This window comes from Schistocerca piceifrons, chromosome 8 (assembly GCF_021461385.2).
Source record: "Schistocerca piceifrons isolate TAMUIC-IGC-003096 chromosome 8, iqSchPice1.1, whole genome shotgun sequence".
Taxonomy (NCBI): domain Eukaryota; kingdom Metazoa; phylum Arthropoda; class Insecta; order Orthoptera; family Acrididae; genus Schistocerca; species Schistocerca piceifrons.
In genome coordinates, this window is record NC_060145.1 from 381,090,044 (window position 1) to 381,108,142 (window position 18,099).

Below are 18,099 nucleotides of genomic sequence, written 5' to 3' on the forward strand. Positions count from 1 at the left end.
TTACTTTTCTTCTATTTTATTAGCGATAACTATGGGTGAAAGCCTACTGCACTGAAAACAACGCTTTGTATGTTTGTATGTATTCTGGCATATAAGACACCATGTTTCCTACGTGTGACCTGCTGCATTATTTGTAATTACCGATTTATCTTTCTCCACTACCGGGGGTTTGAAAATAACTTTTACTTAACCTTTATGGATTTCTTGATGTCCTCTTATGGTGTATAATACGTATGAGTTTCAGCGTAAGAGGGCGACAAGAAATCTGTTAGTAAAATTCACCATTAGATTTATCTACAATATAGAGAAACATAATCAGACATCAGTGATTAGAAAAACGTGCGTATTTATAGCACAATAATGACACTTAAATAAGGAAGCAGCTCAGGCATTGGGAACTCGCTTCTAAAGTGTCATGATGCTAGAGAAAAGCACTTGACAACGGGATTTACGTCTAGAAAAATGAAGGAAAATCGTGACGGGAAACAGCAAATGTTATTTTATGACGAACAAGACCACTGTAATTACCGATTTAGGTCGAGTTGCAACGACGTCCACGAACTGTCGCCGATGGCAGCAGCCGTACTGTATTTTAGTTTTAGATATGAAGAGGGCGTAATTCGACCCAATCCTGTAGGTAGTTTCAGTTCATTAAGAAGTGGAATTTGGACCAGCAACTTTACATTTTAATATTATTTTTTCCTTAGCTTTGTCTCATTGGCGTTCACACTTCAGTTGATAGTAACCGGCTTCCAAAATTTTTGTTCATTTTTGAAACCATTACTTGAGTCGTTTTCAGGTGATTAATATTATAAAATTGTTTCATTAATGAGATGAGAACGAATGAGGTAATGGTTTGAAAAGGAACATATACGTTGGAAAACAGTCAGTATTAACTCAGCAAAGACGTAAAACAAAAGAAATAGTATGATTAAATTCTTACTATAATTCTATAATTTCTTGTCACATATAAGCGCCATTTGGACAACATCTATACTGCAGAAACTTCCCACAATCAACACCGCCCGGCTAGCTCAGTCGGTAGAGCATGAGACTCTTAATCTCAGGGTCGTGGGTTCGAGCCCCACGTTGGGCGTAAATTTTAATTTTATAGTACAACATCCTCATCCAGCAAGTACCCTGTAATCGAAGTTAAAAACCCGCTGAGTGTTTCATGATTATGGTATTTTGAACATTTGCCTGACGTGGCAGGCTATCAATATGGCAGCGGTTGAAGTCCGTCGGCCGTGCATAGAATGATTCATAGGGACAACAATACGCCAGCTGCGATTCGCTACGCATTATTCACAACATGGTTGGTTGGTTGTTTCGGGGAAGGAGACCAGACAGCGAGGTCATCGGTCTCATCGGATTAGGGAAGGACGGGGAAGGAAGTCGGCCGTGCCCTTTGAAAGGAACCATCCCGGCATTTGCCTGGAGCGATTTAGGGAAATCACGGAAAACCTAAATCAGGATGGCCGGACGCGTATTCACAAGACACAGAAGGCAGTAGATACCAGTTTTTTACTTCCAGAAGGCGCTCGATACAGTTCCGCTCGCAACTAAAAGGCAATTAGGTCCGTCTTCTGAGGGTAGAGTCAGTCTGTTGCACTCATCCCGTTTACATGGGGCTCCCAAAACCGGATTTCGTAAACCGATTTCGCAATACCGCTTCTGGGCGGTCATGTAAACACTTCAAAATCTATCCTGGAAATCCGCCTCTGGTACAATTCCGCAATCGATTTTCGCTCCCATGTAAAGGCAACCAGTTTTGAAACGTCCTTTGGCTGTCAGGTGTTTTTTTTATACAATTCGTCTTGTTTTTACAAATTTTCGGCCAATATGGACGGAGTGGCTTTTTGTAAAGATAAGCACAGGACAATCAGCCTAATTTCACATGTAGCGAAAGTGATGTTAAGAATAATTAATAAGAGACTTGGAAAAGTAATGGAAGAGAATGTTGGCGAGGGGCAGCTTGGCTTTAGACGGAATACGGGCACCAGATATGCAATAGGGCTCCTACGAATCTCGGGAGAAAGGTTTATTGGAAAAGGAAAAGACCTATATATGTGCTTCATCTATCTAAAAATGGCATTTGACAATGTGGTTTGGGACAAGCTGGTGACTATATGAGGGAAAAGAGAGTGGACTGGAAAACCAGAAGACTTGTAAACACAATATATCTTCCAAACAGCCTCAGTTAAAGTGAAAGGAGAAAGTACAAATTGGATAGGACTAGGAAAAGGAGTAAGACAAAGACGCTATCACCTATCCTTTTCAACCTCTGCCTGGAAAATATGATTGACCAATGCTCATTAGATGACAAAGGGGTAGAAACTGGAGGAAGAAGAGTAGGATGTTTGAGGTTTGCTGATGACATGGTCCTTCTAGCTACAGGGGAAAAAGAATTACAGGATTTAGTGGACACTATCGAAGCTAACGGAAAAAATTACGGAATGAAAGTTATCACAAAGAAAAAGTATTGGCACTAGGAGGAAATAAAGAAATAAAAATTATGCTGAATGGAGAAATATTAGAACAGGTGCAAAATTTTAAGTATCTTGGAAGCAGGATAGACACCAACTGGAAGTGCACCACAGAAATTAAAACAAGTATAGCAATGGCAAAAGAGGCATTTTATAATAAAAGGAGAATTTTCTGCAGCGGTCTGGACAGAGAACTCAGGAAGAGACTCATAAAATGTCTTGCATGAAGTGTTCTTCTGTAAGGCGCTGAAACATTGACGAAAAAAGACAGAGAAAGGCTGGAGGCATTTGAGATGTGGACATGGCGGAGGATGGAAGGAATGAGTTGGATGGACAGAATAAAAAATGAAGAGGCACTGAGAAGAGTGGGGAAGAAAAGACAGTTACTAGATGTAGTAAAAAGAAGAAAAGGAAATTGGGTTGGGCATATATTAAGAGACAGTGACGGACTGATAAAACAGTTTTAGAATATTTTATATAGACGGGAAAAGGAAGCGAGGAAGGAAGAGATTTCAGATACTGGATGACGTGATGGAAGGCACAACATACAGCAGCCTTAAGAAGGGAGTAATGGATTGCAGAAAATGGAGAGGCAAAGGACCTGCTAATATAGCAGAAAACTGATGATGATGTATAAATATTACACTTACTGTTTACACCGTGTCTAACCGCAGAGAAATAGCGTTTGTGCCGATTAAATCATAAAATAAACAGCTGTTTTCCAGGCGCCATATTTAGCTGGACTGGCAAATTCGCTTCAGTCATTAACATGTAAACACGGCAGCGAAAAACGCTTTCCGAAATTCGGTTTTCGTCTTCCGAAACAAATGTCGCATATAAACATAGTGACTGAAAGTTTCTTTTAAAAATTATTTTCATTTGTTTTGAATTCGCTGGCTTGGTTGGTTGGTTGATGGTAACTTTGCTTTTGTTTAGCAGTGGGTGACTATGCATTTCCAAGTGTGAGAGAAACCAAATATATCTGCTTGCGAGAATAGAACACGAATTTAGCCCTGTGTTATAATCTTTCTAGAAATGTGCAAACTCATTAAATCCTGAACTTTACTATTAATCTCTCTAATGAAAGTGGTCCCTGCGCGTTAATGATCTGCCTAATAATGCTATTCATGAAACGGTCCCGGTGCGTTGATAATTTTCGTAGCAAACTGATCCTGAAATCAAAGTATCTTACCTCGTGATGAATTGCTTGGAAACGCGGTGCTTTGCTGTTCTCTGTGGGACAGCTGCAGATTTATAACTGCAGTTGCTGAGAGCTTAGTGCAATGCTCCCGACAGCAAGTAACCTATTTTATACACATCATTGAGTGAGACACCTTTAAACAAAAATGATTTGGATCGAGGATGGAGACAATGCCCTTAGGCGAAATATTTCTTTAACAGGCTGTTTATAAATTATCCGATATATTATTGTATGAAATTCATGTTACAACGCTCATTAACATTGATAAAGGGAAACATTTATGTCAAACTCTTACTCCCACAAATGTTAGACATGTAATTAATAAACACGAAAAGTATCTTACAGTGAAAATTACTCAGTCTTCAACGAAAAATCTGAAGATCCTTGATATGGATGTCTCAGTCAACAATGGTTCCAAACTAGGCGCTACTTCAAATATTACCTTCACTCCTCTTCATATGCTTTTCTAGTGTCATTACATACCACTTCATTCTAAATCACTAATGGAATCTTTCTCCTCTGTTTCACAATATTCAAACAACTCATTTACTTGAACACAGATGCCCGTAACATTGCCACGAGTCCTCTGCTCGGCGTCTGTCTCATTACTCCCCTAACGATAGAACTCCCGCGTTCCTCGCAGCCAAGCAGCGATGACAAACCAAGCATATCTTCCAGCAACACAGCTACTCTGACCAAAGGTTGCGCGCAAATAATTAGCAATTCAAAACTGTCGCTTAGCGTTTGAGACATCCAAAGTATGTACAAATTCCAGAAATGCAATCACAAACTCCCAATAGACCTGTTTCAGCACGTACAGAATATGAGACAAAGTCTGTAACTGAATTGGAGCGTTCCTTTAACTTCAGGCGAACCATAACGAAATATTTTCTTTTTTTTTTTTGAGTTTATCTTACGTCAGGATTCAACAGGAGGTTTTCCATGTCCTGTTTTGAACATCTCTCTTCACCTGTTTGGCCTTCCTAATATCGATCATTATTCCAATTCTTTTCCTACCTCCTCTGCTCATTCCTTCCACTTTTCTCTAATTTTTGGTTGCAAACATTTCTACACAGTATACGGCCCAACTAGGATTTTTTACTCTTTGCGAGCACTTTAAGACTCTTCTTTCTTTCCCCGTTTCCTTTACTGCCCTTTCATTCTTAAGCCTGGCAGTTCACTTCACCTTAACTATTTTTCTAAATATCTTCTTTCTTTATAACTGCCTATGATTCACGTCTGTATAACAGAACACTCCATCCCTAAAATTTAGCAGACCTTTTCCTCAGCTCCATAGGAATTCTTCCAGATGTTGATAACTGCATCTTTTTCAAACGCTCTTCTTCCCACAAATATTCTCCTCCTCCTGTGCAGTTTCCGTTCCATGTCATTAAATTTCCCAAGTACAGAATAGGCTTCACTTGTTTTATCTTTTTCCCATGTAAGAATATGTTATCTGGAGCTTCCTTCCTGCTTATTCTCATCACTTTTGCGTTTCTCATACTCCTAACACCTCACTGAAACACTCTTCAACCTCTGCTGTAGTTTCTCTTCTGATTCCGCTAGCACTGCTTGATAATCCGCACGTTTTATAGTCGTTAGCTTTTCCCCTTCAATCACAAAGCCTCTTGCGTCCTCTATCCATATACGATGAACAGCTTCGGTGACAGTGAGTATCCTTGGCTTACAGATCTTCAAATACACTCTTCTTACAATTCCTCGTTCCCTACTGTAACTTTTTGTTGCACATCTGTTTTATCAAGGAAGTGTTATAGGATTAGTGGTTCCGCGTCATCTGTCCACAAGAGCAAAAGAAGACTAATAATGTTATTACCACGTTTGGGTACCACTGTAGCACGTGATGTACAACAGGAGTCCTTTTCTGGGTTTTGTTTCAGCTTCCCTTTCTGACCAGATGAATTTGATTCTTTCAGGGATCTTTTCCGCTCGCCACAACAGGTTGTTCCTTCGCCCATTTTGGGTTTATTTGTCTAGCCGACTGTCCAGTCGTCAATTTCCTGGCCAAAAATTTTTATATCCGGTACGTCAATTTCTGTTGTTCATACTTCCTTCAGATCAATTTTTACTGCACCGATCCGTTTTATTGTTTCAATATTAGTTTTACTGCGAGTTTTGTAGAATTTCACAACTTCTCTAATTAACCTGGTTGCTTCCATTCATTTAATATGCCCATATAATTTCACACTGTGCTTTTCACAACAGAAAAGATGTCGTTATAGTTTTCAGTTTCTTTATTATCAGTTTGCTTTAAGGTAAGTTTGGCTTAGGAAAGGTAAAGATACCAGGGAGGCAGTTCTAAAGTTGCGTTTGATATCGGAAGCACGTAAAGAAAATCAAGATAAGCTCATAGGATTTCTCGATGTAGAACAAGCGATCGCCAACGTGAAATAGTGCAGGATGTAAAAATTCTGAGAAAAATAGAAGTTGTACAATATGTACATGAACCAAAAGGAAACAATGAGATTGGAAAATCATGAGCAAAGTTCTCCGATTGAAAACTGATGCTGTCTCTTGTCTTTACTGTTCAGTTCAGCGGCAATGACGGAAATAAAAAGCAAGGTTAAAGAGTAGGATTAAAATTCAGGGTGAAATGATATCAATGAGAAGATTCGCTGACGATATTGCTAGTCTTAGCGAAGGTGAAGAAGAATTGCAAGACCTGTTGAAAGGAATGAACTGCTTAATGAGTGCAGAATATATATTGGGTGTAAACCGGAGAAAGAAAAGAGCAGTGACAAGAAGCAGAATTGAAAACAGCGAGAAACTTATCAAAATTGGTGGTCACGATGTAGAAAAATCAAGGAAGTAAAATAGCCAACGACGGACGAGGCAAGAACGACCAAGAAGGCATTCCTGGCCAAGAGAAGACTACTGGTATCAGACGTAGGCCTTAATTTGAGGAAAAAAATTCTCAGAATGTACGTTTGGAGCACAGCGTTGTATGGTAGTGAATCATGGACAGTGCGGAAAATCGTAACAGAAGAGAATCGAAGCATTTGAGATATGGTGCTACAGAGAATGTTTAAAATTAGGTGGACTGATAAGATAAGGAATAAGGGGGTTCTCTGCAAAATCGACGAGAAAAGGCATATATATGGAAAACACTGACAAGAAAAATACACAAGATGATAGGACATGTAAGGCATCAGGAAATCCCTTGGTACTAGGGGAACTGTAGAGGTTAAGAATTGTACGGTAAGACAGAGATTGGGATACGCCCAGCAAGTAATTAGGACGTAGCGTGCAAGTGCTGCACTGGAGGGGTGGTGGAGGGGGGAGGGGGGGAGGGGGGGGGAAGGGAAGGGAAGCATTTCGCTTTCGGATTTCTTCATTGTCGCTCTGTCGCTCTCTCTCTCTCTCTCTCTCTCTCTCTCTCTCTCTCTCTCTCTCTGTCTCTCTAAATGTAGAATATTAATCCCCATAAATCCACACAGAATTGATAACTGTGCGGTAGTGTCTCAGTTCGTGTTTTGAGATGCATTTTACTGTTGTATCTGTTTTTTGTTAATCTGAAATCGGTTTCCATTTAGTGACAACGAATCTCCTAATTAATCTATTCCACCACGTATTCGTGAATTGTTTCGCCTAAATATATGAACTGAGAAAATCTCTCGATTATCCCTTACATAGGTTTTAAAATTTTGGCTGCCAGATTGTTGCCCAGTATGAAATTTGAAGCCCTTTCTTGTGATTCGTTGAGAATTTCTATTTGCTTGTGTGCGGCTGTATTGTTTTGACAGAATAATTTATATGCTCATACACTTGCAAAATGACAGTTTATTTAGATAACTGCGAGTCTTTCTACCATTATCATGTCAGTAAACTATCTCACCGGCCAGTTACGTTAGTTTTATTTATAGAAATCTATTGTCATCAAAAGCACTTGCATAGATATGCGATAAAAATGAGAGCGCTAGTTTTGCCGTGACCAGGATTCGAACCTGGGTTATTGCGGCCACAACGCAATGTCCTAACCACTAGACGATCACGGCTGCTGCTGCTCCGCCTCAACATTCCCCTCATCTTATGGTCTCCATCGCACCCTACAGCAAGGGCAAAAAATCGTCCGCTGCGCTCCGGTGAACCCATCGACGCAGTGGGTCAATTCGCAGAGCTACTGCGGGAAGAAGCGCACCGCCGCAACCACTATATGACTCCGCAACTACATCTAGATCCTGTCATCCAACTGCTGCTCTTGTACTTTTCGTTGTCACTGTAGCGCCACATACACTACGTTCATATGCGATGCAGCTTGCAGAAAACGAAGTTCGAAACGGATTTTCGCTGTCATCTTTAAGCGAATAGATTTTGATAGTCGTTTCAAATAACTGTACAGATGGATAGCTTTACGACTCATAAGTGTGATCAGCGGTATCTTCGCCGTAATAATTCATAAAGAGAGCTTTCGATTTCCGTTCACATGTCGAAGGAGGCAGAGGGAAGAGACTGTTCAAGAAGAGATGTTCAAAAATGTTATCTATGCCAATTTATGCTTGTGAGACAGTTTTATTCCATCTGTCTAGAACATCTGGTTTGTCAAAAGTTCGAAGTATCACTGATGGAAAATTATTGTATACCAACATTTGAAAGATTCTGAATGGCTGGAAATTTACAAATAAGTAAAGACGCATTCCTATTCCCATACAGCGATTTTCGATTGTTCTGTCGCTAGGCACCGATTGTGTGTGAGAATCCAACCACTAAAAGAAAGAATGAAATCAGCCAGCTGTATAGTTAGTGATCAAACAAATATATTTTACCAGTTCAGCAAATATATTAGCATTTATGGCGAGAGAGGGGGACACGTAATACACCTAGGAACATTGTCGAACATAGTCGTTTTGGTGGTGCAGGTGTTTTGATAGATACGAAGTGTTTACAAGTACATGAGCGTGAAAGATGCTACGATACATCGTAACAATATGAAGATGTCCCATGTCTGGAAAGGGATCATATATTCACTTATGCAAATGAAACGCATTTTACACTAGTACAAAGAGACATTGATTTTGTGAATTTTACAGCGAATACTGTTACATTATAAAGATGTTCCATGTCAAAGATTTTTTAAAATATGTATGGACAAGGCAATACATTATTCTTTTACATTTAGCATCATGACAATTGTAGGAAAATATAAATTTGCTACTTGATCAGCAGATAGGTGTAGGAATATTATTTGCTTTGGTGGGTGGAAATTAATTTTTGGAAATTTTTCCACCCTCCAAAGCAAATAATATTCCTACACCAATCTGCAGGTCAAGTAGAAAATTTATATTTTACTACAATTTTCATGATGCTAAATGTAAAAAAATAATGTACTGTCTTATCCATACATATTTTAAAAAATCTTTGACATGGGACATCTTTATAATGTAACAGTATTCGCTCTAAAATTCACAAAATCATTGTCTCTTTGTACTAGTGTAAAATGCGTTTCAGTTGCGTAAGTGAATATATGATACTTATCCAGACATGGGACATCTTCATAATGTTACGATATATCATAGCATCTTTGACGCTGAAGTGCTTGTAAATACTTTGTATCTATAAAAAAAAGTGATGCATGTTATGAATGTATTCTGTGACAAATCTAAAGGCCTCAATGATACAAATTTGTGTGTCCAACGATAAGAATGTGGTGAAAACTACGAACACCATTCGTTGGACGAAAACTATGAAAACAAATACTCCAGACCGACATTTCACGTAAGTCTCATTCCAGTGCAAATCTGTAACGCAACCACATGTATGGCGTGCTTATAATTATGTATTATGTTTTAGGACAACTAATCAATAACAAAACGCACCACATGTTCTAATGAAAGCCGTCTGATGATGAATTGTAATGATTCGAAACCGGTAATGGTACCTTTTAAATAAAGGAACTTAAAATAAATTTGTGGCTGGTTGCCGTCTCAACACGATCAACAGTTATTTGCCATTTTTGGGAAGCATGATTGTTCGGGGCGAGAGATTCTCATTTGGCGACAAGTTGACAGCACATCACTCAAATAATAATAAAAATCCCATCGCTGATCGAAAAGTGGGCAGAATAATCGCCAACACACATCTGAATAATGGACCGTACGCAGATACGTACAACTAGCGACCACGCGAGATCGAGAGCAAAATTCAGTAACAGGTGGTGTTGAAAAACGCTTAGAGAGCAATCTGTAAATATGTTTTAGTGATTTATTAGTACTTTTATTCACGGCATCTATAATATAAGAGTGTTGTAATGTCATATCTACACGCCTTCAACTATCATTTGTTTTCTACCTCTACGACCATCATAGGTCTAATTACAGCCAAAATGACGTCACTTAATTACCGTTTTATCTAAACTCTAATGTGACTGATACCCACGACTTTAACATTAACAAGGATATGTATCTACAGCAATTAGAGAATTAATAATAATAGTTACATGCGTTCTGAATGGTTGTGCGGATTTCGCTTCTCATGCTAAATAAATGAATCTTGAGTCATAACGCTTCGCATTTTTCCGCCATACTTAACAATCTAACTTATTGTTGGTAATGTTAATTAGTCGAATCTGATTTCGAATACTTAGTTTCTGAGAGGGAACGAAATGAAAGCACGTATGATGTTGTCTAGTTGTGTCTGGTACCGGAAGGATTTGTGCCAAACGATCGTGTGAGACCCAACTCGCTTTATTTGTTCATGAGACCCAGAAAATAATAGATACAGGCTCCCAGGTAGATGCCATTTTCCTTGACATCGTTCCTTGAAGGCGTTCGGTACAGTTCCGCACTGTCGCCTGATAAAGTAAGAGCCTACGGAATATCAGACCACCTGTGTGGCTGGATTGAAGAGGTTTTAGCAAACAGAACATAGCATGTTGTTCTCAATTGAGAGACATCTACAGACGTTAAAGTAACCTCTGGCATGCCACATGGGAGTGTTATGGGACCATTGCTTTTCCCAACGTATATAAATGACCTAGTAGATAGTGTCTGAAGTTCCATGCGGCTTTTCGCGGATGATGCTGTAGTATACAGAGAAGTTGCAGCATTAGAAAATTGCAGCGAAATGCAGGAAGATCTGCAGCGGATAGGCACTTGGTGCAGGAAGTGGCAACTGACCCTTAAAACAGACAAATCTAATGTATTGCGAATACATAGAGAGAAGGATCCTTTATTGTATGATTATATGATTTGCGGAACAAACACTGGTAGAAGTTACTTATGTAAAATATCTGGGAGTATGCGTAAGGAACGATTTGAAGTGGAATGATCATATAAAATTAATTGTTGGTAAGGCGGGTGCCAGGTTGAGATTCATTGGGAGAGTCCTTGGAAAATGTAGGCCATCAACGAAGGAGGTGGCTTACAAAACACTCGTTCGACCTATACTTGAGTATTGCTCATGAGTGTGGGATCCGTACCAGGTCGGGTTGACAGAGGAGATAGAGAAGATCCAAAGAAGGGCGGCGCGTTTTCTCACAGGGTTATTTGGTAAGCGTGATAGCATTGTGGAGATGTTTAGCAAACTCAAGTGGCAGACATTGCAAGAGAGGCGCTCTGCATCGCGGTGAAGCTTGCTGTCCGGGTTTCGAGAGGGTGCGTTTCTGGATGAGGTATCGAATACATTGCTTCCCCCTACTTATAAATCCCGAGGAGATAACGAATGTAAAATTAGAGAGATTCGAGCGCGCACGGAGGCTCTCCGGCAGTCGTTCTTCCCGCGAACCATACGCGACTGGAACGGGAAAGGGAGGTAATGACAGTGGCACGTAAAGTGCCCTCCGCCGCACACCGTCGGGTGGCTTGCGGAGTATAAATGTAGATGTAGAAGTAACATATCCGACTAGTTACCGCTTGTTGTACACTTTGAATAAGGCGGATGTGTTTGCTGCCGTATAATTAAAAGGTTATTCATGTAATCTATTGAGTAAATTGCGCTGCTGAGTCGTCACCACCGACACAGTAGATTATACGCGCTCCAGTCACATCAATGTAACCAACGGGCAATAACCACTCTCAGACAGCAAGACTAGCAGTGGAGCGCATATAAAGCGTGTTCGGGGAACGCGGTAAACAGAGCAGTCATTGTCGTAACATGCGAAAATGGAGCGAGTTATCTGACGTCCAGAAGAGAATCACCATTGGCTTCGGGCCAAGGGTGGAAGCCCTTCCAAAATGGCTAAGTTTTGTAAAATGTTCGCGTTCCGCCGTGATTAAAGTACACGGTGCATGGGCAATTGGCGCTATCCGAAACTGGCATCGAGGCTACTGTCTTTCGTCGTCTGATGGAATTACAATGTCATCAGCAAACCTATCAGATTTTATTTTTCTCTCTGAACTTTGATTCCCTTTCCAAATTTATTCTTGGTTCCCTTTCATGCTCTTTGATCTGCAGTTACTGTTTGCACAAGTTTAGATAACTTTTTGATCCTTGTATTTTACACGATCTTCAGAATATAAAAGACAGTATTCTACTCAATATTGTCGGAAGTCTTTAAAAATCACACCACGAGGATACAGTAAAAATGAGAGCACTTCCGTTTGCCGTGACCAGGATTCGAACCTGGGTTATTGCGGCCACAACGCAATGTCCTAACCACTAGACGATCACGGCTACGAGCTCTCTGTAACAGTGCCCTCTAACACAGAAGAAACAGGTCGGCTTTCCGCTCCGCGTAACACAATGGTTCGATTCACAGCGAGGTGGCGCGCGAGGCATGGGGGAGAAACGGGGAAGCGACGCTGCCGCTACGTCATCAAACAGAAGGCGGCGCTGTCATGCTTGGCAGTAACGCCGCTCCTGAATGAGGGATACAATTTTCTGAAACCCCGCTTCAGGTGAAAACCGCCGACTAGATTACAGCTTTCACGTGGCGTGCCAGAACGTTTGCAATTCGACTCACAAAGCGCCGCCATCTTTCCTCAACATGTCGTTGGACAAAAATACGTAAACACTGGGAGAACTGCACGCTTGAAGATGAAGTTGCAGGCCAAGCCAAGCTGCATGCATTCCAACAGGGGCAAACAGCTGGTGCTCCTGTAGTGGATGCTTCCCTATCCATGGTCGAAGTGTTAGTGTTTCGAAGATTTTTACCGCATACAGGGAAAGCGGAAAAACACCATCCGCTAAGTCACGACTTGGACGAAAGCGTGTGACAGACTGTCATTGAAGAGGACTGTGACGAAAAATAAGAGGACGACAACCGCAAAAGTCACTGCAGATCTCAATGCCGCACATGCGAACCCTCTCAGCATCACAATACAACGAGAGCTCTAGAGATGGGAAACTACAGAGCCAGCTACAATTCCAAAAAAACCACTCACCATTGATGCTAACGGCAGTAACAGTCAAACGTGGTACTGAAGCCATAAAATCGGGACCGTCGAGCAATGGAAGAAAGTCATTTGGTTGGTTGTTGCACACTGTCTGCAACTGCTGGCTGTGAGTGAAACGTGGTGGCGCTTCGATGGTGATTTGGAGCAGCCATATCGCAGTACTCTACGGACCCCACGGTTACCCTGCAAGGTCGTATTACTGTCAAGGATCATGTGCCCGTCTTGGCTGATCAGGCCTATCCCATGATATAGGACAACGATTTTTGTTCCCCTACAGAGATACCTTGTTCCAAGACGACGCGGCCACTGATCACACAGCTCGCATCGTTCAGGACTGGTTATGTGGACGCGAGGATGAACTGTTGAACCCAATCTGGCCACCACGGTCACCAAATTTCATTATTATTGTGTCTTCGTGGACCACTTCGGAGAGAAGGCTACAAGATCGGTATCTACTTCCAACATCGTTACCTGAAGTTGCCACTATTTTACAGGTAGGATCCATTACGAGACGAGTGGAAGTTGTTTTGAGCGCCAACGGTTCTCCTACACCGTTTTAGGCATGGTAATGTGTTTCTGGTGTTTCCGTACTGTTACCTATCCCTGTACTCGTCCACTTTTCGCACCCTGTGGGTGCTAGGAAGACTGGTGCAAGGATAAAAGCAAGGGCAACGGCATATAAATGCGGGAACTATTGCACTATGGCCTTGACACCTCATAAGCGAGTTGTTGACAAGAATCATACACAGAAGAACGGACAAGAAAGCTGAGAATCCGCTGGATGACCATCATTCTGTTGGCTTTAGGAAAAGTAAAGACACAAGACAGACAGTTATGACATTGTGCGTAACAATGGAAGCAAGACTTGAGTAAAATCGTAAATTGGGATAAGATGTTCAAAATTCGCAGGGAAAAAGCTGTAAGCTATGGGGAAAAGCAGAAATATACAACATAAACGGGAACCAAGAGGGGGGGAATAAAAATGAAGGAACAAGAACGAAGTACTCTGAATAGACAGCATATTTATGACCTTTCTAATAAGACTATTTCTTTCGTATACCCTTTCTAATACAAGTACTTCGTTCTTGGTCTTCTATTCTTATTTTTCCCTTCGGTCTTTTGCACCTACTGTCTAATCTGTACATCGAAGAAGAAATGATACAAATAAAAGAAACGCTGACGGCTGGGATTAAAATTCAGGGAGAAAGGATATCAACGATAAGATTCGGTGGAGAGGCTAATTGACCACACACCGAAAGAAAAAAATTATCAAAATCGGGCACTACGAAGTACGTCAAGTGAAGGAATTCTGCTGCTTCAGAAGGAAAATGATAAATGACGGAAGTAGCAAGGACGACGTAAAAAGCAGACTACCACAGGCAAACGGGTCATTCCTGGTCAAGGAAAGTCTGCAACCGTTGAGTAAGCGGCTTAAAAAAAAGACTGGTGCTGCGTCATTTTTACTACAAATAGCTGTGACTTTAATATACAGTGATGCATAGATAAGAATTACACAGAATGTTTGTTCAACATGTGACGTATATACACACAGTAACGATATTTTATGATCTGAAGATCATTGCTAGCACAATGGAAACAGGTCATATTTTACAAACTCCCCATATAGACAAAGTTTATATTGAAAATTAATATCGCTTTTCCACTTTCTTGACCATGTCAATCCTTAGAAAGCTTAACATTATTACTGTTAATAATTTATAGGTGTTCTACGTATAGGACTCCTGTAAGTCATATGCACAACATCCAAGCGTTATCCGTTGTACGCCTACATTTTGAAGCATAAATTAAGTTACCAGTTTCGTTCATTATAAATGCGCATTTCGAATCCTGGAATAATTTTTAGCAGAGGCGGCGTAGCCACAAGGTCTTTTACAAGATCTCACAAAATGAAATCCGTAGCTGTCAGGTCCGGGGATCTAGGTGGTCATCGGCAAAACTCCGCGTCATCATGACCATCCAAAAGCTTGCTTGATGTTATTTAAAGAAGACAATTGTTACAAACACACAGAAGGTGTTCTGTACAGGAATCGCCATTTTCGAGCACGACCTGGAACTTTTCACTTTAGCATCACCGCGCATGCGCCGGTTTGCGGTTCAGTGTGCTCGTGCAACAATCGAGAATTTGAACTTTCTTATTAGTGTATCGCGACGCATTAAATATTTATAGCCGTTTGTCATCGTCATATTCATTTTGAATTGACCTGTGTTTTGTCGCATAGCTTTCCGCTTACTCTTCTGGATTTAACAGGCGGCAGAGGAAGGTGGTATGGGTTACCACGTCACCTAGTGTTTGAAACTAGCCAAACGAGAAACAGTTCAAAGACGGAGAAATGTCGTTCTAGTTCGTGTACTACGAGAAAATTCATTTATTAAATCTTTCCTAAAAGTTAAATTATAACGAAGTGCTTTACTCTCTTGATATTTACTGCTTACATTTACTATTCTATTCACTCACACGTTTTTTCACTAGCCGCGACTTGCTGTCCAAAGCAGCACAGCTTAAAACAGTTAGTAAACAGTTTTAAGGCTCATACAAGGTTTATCAGTTCAGAATGTTCGTTCAGTGCTATACGATTCACCACTAAAATTTCTGGAACACGACTACCTAGTATACAACACGAAGGTTTGTCCCACCAAAAGAAAGTAAAAATTTTCTCTAAAATTCAAAAACTTCCATTAATGTCGTGTGTAATTAGCCTCCGAATTACTCACCAACAGGAAATTTTTACATTGTTGGAAAACCATTAGAATACAATGTCTGGTAAGTCGTTTGTTTATGTTGACAATATCAGAGGTTCAGTCACGCTTTGTCCGCCCCCCAGTAGCTGAGTGGCCAGCGCGACAGAATGTCAATCCTAAGGGCCCAGTTTGGATTACCGGCTGGTTCGGAGATTTTCCCCCTCAGGGACTGGGTGTTGTGTTGTGTTGTGTTGTCCTAATCATCATCATTTCATCCCCATCGACGAGCAAGTCGCCGAAGTGGCGTCAAATCGAAAGACTTGCACCCAGCGAAATGTCTACCCGACGGAGGGCCCTAGTCACACGACATTTACATTATTTAGTCACGCTTTCTTTCGTTCCTGTAGAAAATTCACCGTCCAATAAAAAATAATGTGTTGTATTAGTTAAGTATTCCTCTTGCGTATCACATATTTACGAAAAAAACTATGCAGGTTCGTATATTTGGTTACTAGCTATACTTGAAGTCACTAATGATGGCGGTCGAGTTTAAGCTTGTTCTGCGCACCTACGTCACGCATTCTCTGACAACCAATGAGCTTTCAGTAGTGTTATGAGCGCTCTGCTGTGAATGTTGTACGCAGTGCGAGTATTATAAGCGGCTGTGGCGAGTTATTTAGTGAATCTTTATTCCATTTGTTGAGAGTTGTCATGGCTTATGTTGGTGGCGAACGACCAAGTCTTCACACGCAACCGAAAGACGTAAACTGCACGACAGACGCTTTCATGAAATGCTAAGCACGTGCACACGCGTACCGCGACTGTCGCTTGGAACCGGCAACAATGCAATCCCCGCCTCGTCTCTACTTGCGCGAACCGCCATCGTTTGTGGATCTGACTATAGTGGAGGATGTGGTACAGTGTCAAACGCCTTTCGGCAACGCTGTTGTTTGCAAGATGTGTACGAATAAAGCACGCAGTGTTCCAGTGGAATGATGTCTCTCGAATCCGTGCTGATTCTCTGAGAAGACTCAGTGTGCTTTGATGCTTTCCACACAATAAGTGTGGAATCCCTGTGAGATGTGCTGGCCATACACCATATGAACGTTGCAGAGTTGCCCGAGGCGCCATACGCACGGATTAAAGCGCTTGGATGGACTCACTGTACCACATACACAATCTCATCAAATGTATCTGGACGCCTATTAGTGGACACTAATATGGGGTATTCCATACTTCGCCTTTATGACAACTTGAACATTGCTGGGGACACTTTCAATGACATTCCTAAATAACAGCCCACTCGTCGTCAAGAGACCATAGAAGGTGGTGATATTGGATGCTGGGGTCTGGAGCAGTGTCAACATTTTAATCATCCCAAAGACGCTCCAATGAATTCAGGTCTGGGCTCTGGGCAGACCAGTCCATTTCAGCAACGTCTTCCTTCACGAACCATTGCCTCAGAAATGCTGCTTTATGGTAGGGAAAAATGTCATGCTAATACTAAGTCGTCTTCTCCAAACTGTTCCTCTAATGTATACAGCACACAATGCTGTAAAATTTATTCGTATCACTCCACATTCTGCGTTTTCTTATGTACAACAAGTGGCCCTCACAACCACGAAAATACCTTTGTACCTTAAATGAACTACTCTGTACTTCACCTTCGGCACTGTACATGATGGTAAGTAACGTTCTATAGGCCTTCGCCATACCTTTATCCTTCAGTCGGATTGCCAAGGGGTACAGTGTGTTTCATCACTCCAATTTATTCGTTTCCAGTTGCGTCGCTCTTTACAAAGGATAATGACTACAGAAATGTGTTACTTACGAGGAGCTGCTCGACAACTGTACCATAATCACTGTGCTGGCTGGATTGGTGGTAGCACTTTGAAACTCATGAGTGTTTCTTTCCGCTGATTTCATGCTATTTTTTTACAATCACGCTCTGCAACAATCAGCGGTTGCTGTCCGTCAGTCTGTCAGCTCTACCCGGTCCTGCTTCAGCTGTGGTTGTTCCTTCGCGTTTCGACGCCAATCAGATCACCAACACTTGACTTGTGCAGCTTTAGATTGATTTAAATGTCCCTGACGGATTTGTTACTGAGACATCTAATGCCCAATCCACGTTAGAGGTCACCAAGCTCTCCTAGCTGATCCATTTTGCTCCTACTATTGCGCTACCCCTCCTCCTATAATGGCGGATCCCCCTCTTGTGACACCTATTCCACATTACATACGAATTTGCGGATACTTTTGACCGTGTACTTGATTGCGGCTGACACGTGAATGAATCGAAGTGTTATTAAGGAACTGTCCTCACAATTTCAAAAGATGCTGTTACTGTGTCAGCTATTCCATGTAA

At 41.3% G+C, this 18,099-nt stretch overlaps 1 protein-coding gene and 3 non-coding genes across 4 annotated transcripts in view; 2 read left to right on the forward strand and 2 right to left on the reverse strand.

The window, feature by feature from the left end:
- The window catches only part of LOC124711777 (chondroadherin-like protein), a 183,735-nt gene that overhangs the window by 63,772 nt on the left and 101,864 nt on the right, over positions 1–18,099 (forward strand). The window lies entirely within an intron of this gene.
- Trnak-cuu lies at positions 1,024–1,096 on the forward strand. Its single transcript has one exon. It is a non-coding gene; the product is annotated as a tRNA-Lys (tRNA).
- Trnah-gug lies at positions 7,629–7,700 on the reverse strand. The gene has a single exon. It is a non-coding gene; the product is annotated as a tRNA-His (tRNA).
- Trnah-gug lies at positions 12,241–12,312 on the reverse strand. Its single transcript has one exon. It is a non-coding gene; the product is annotated as a tRNA-His (tRNA).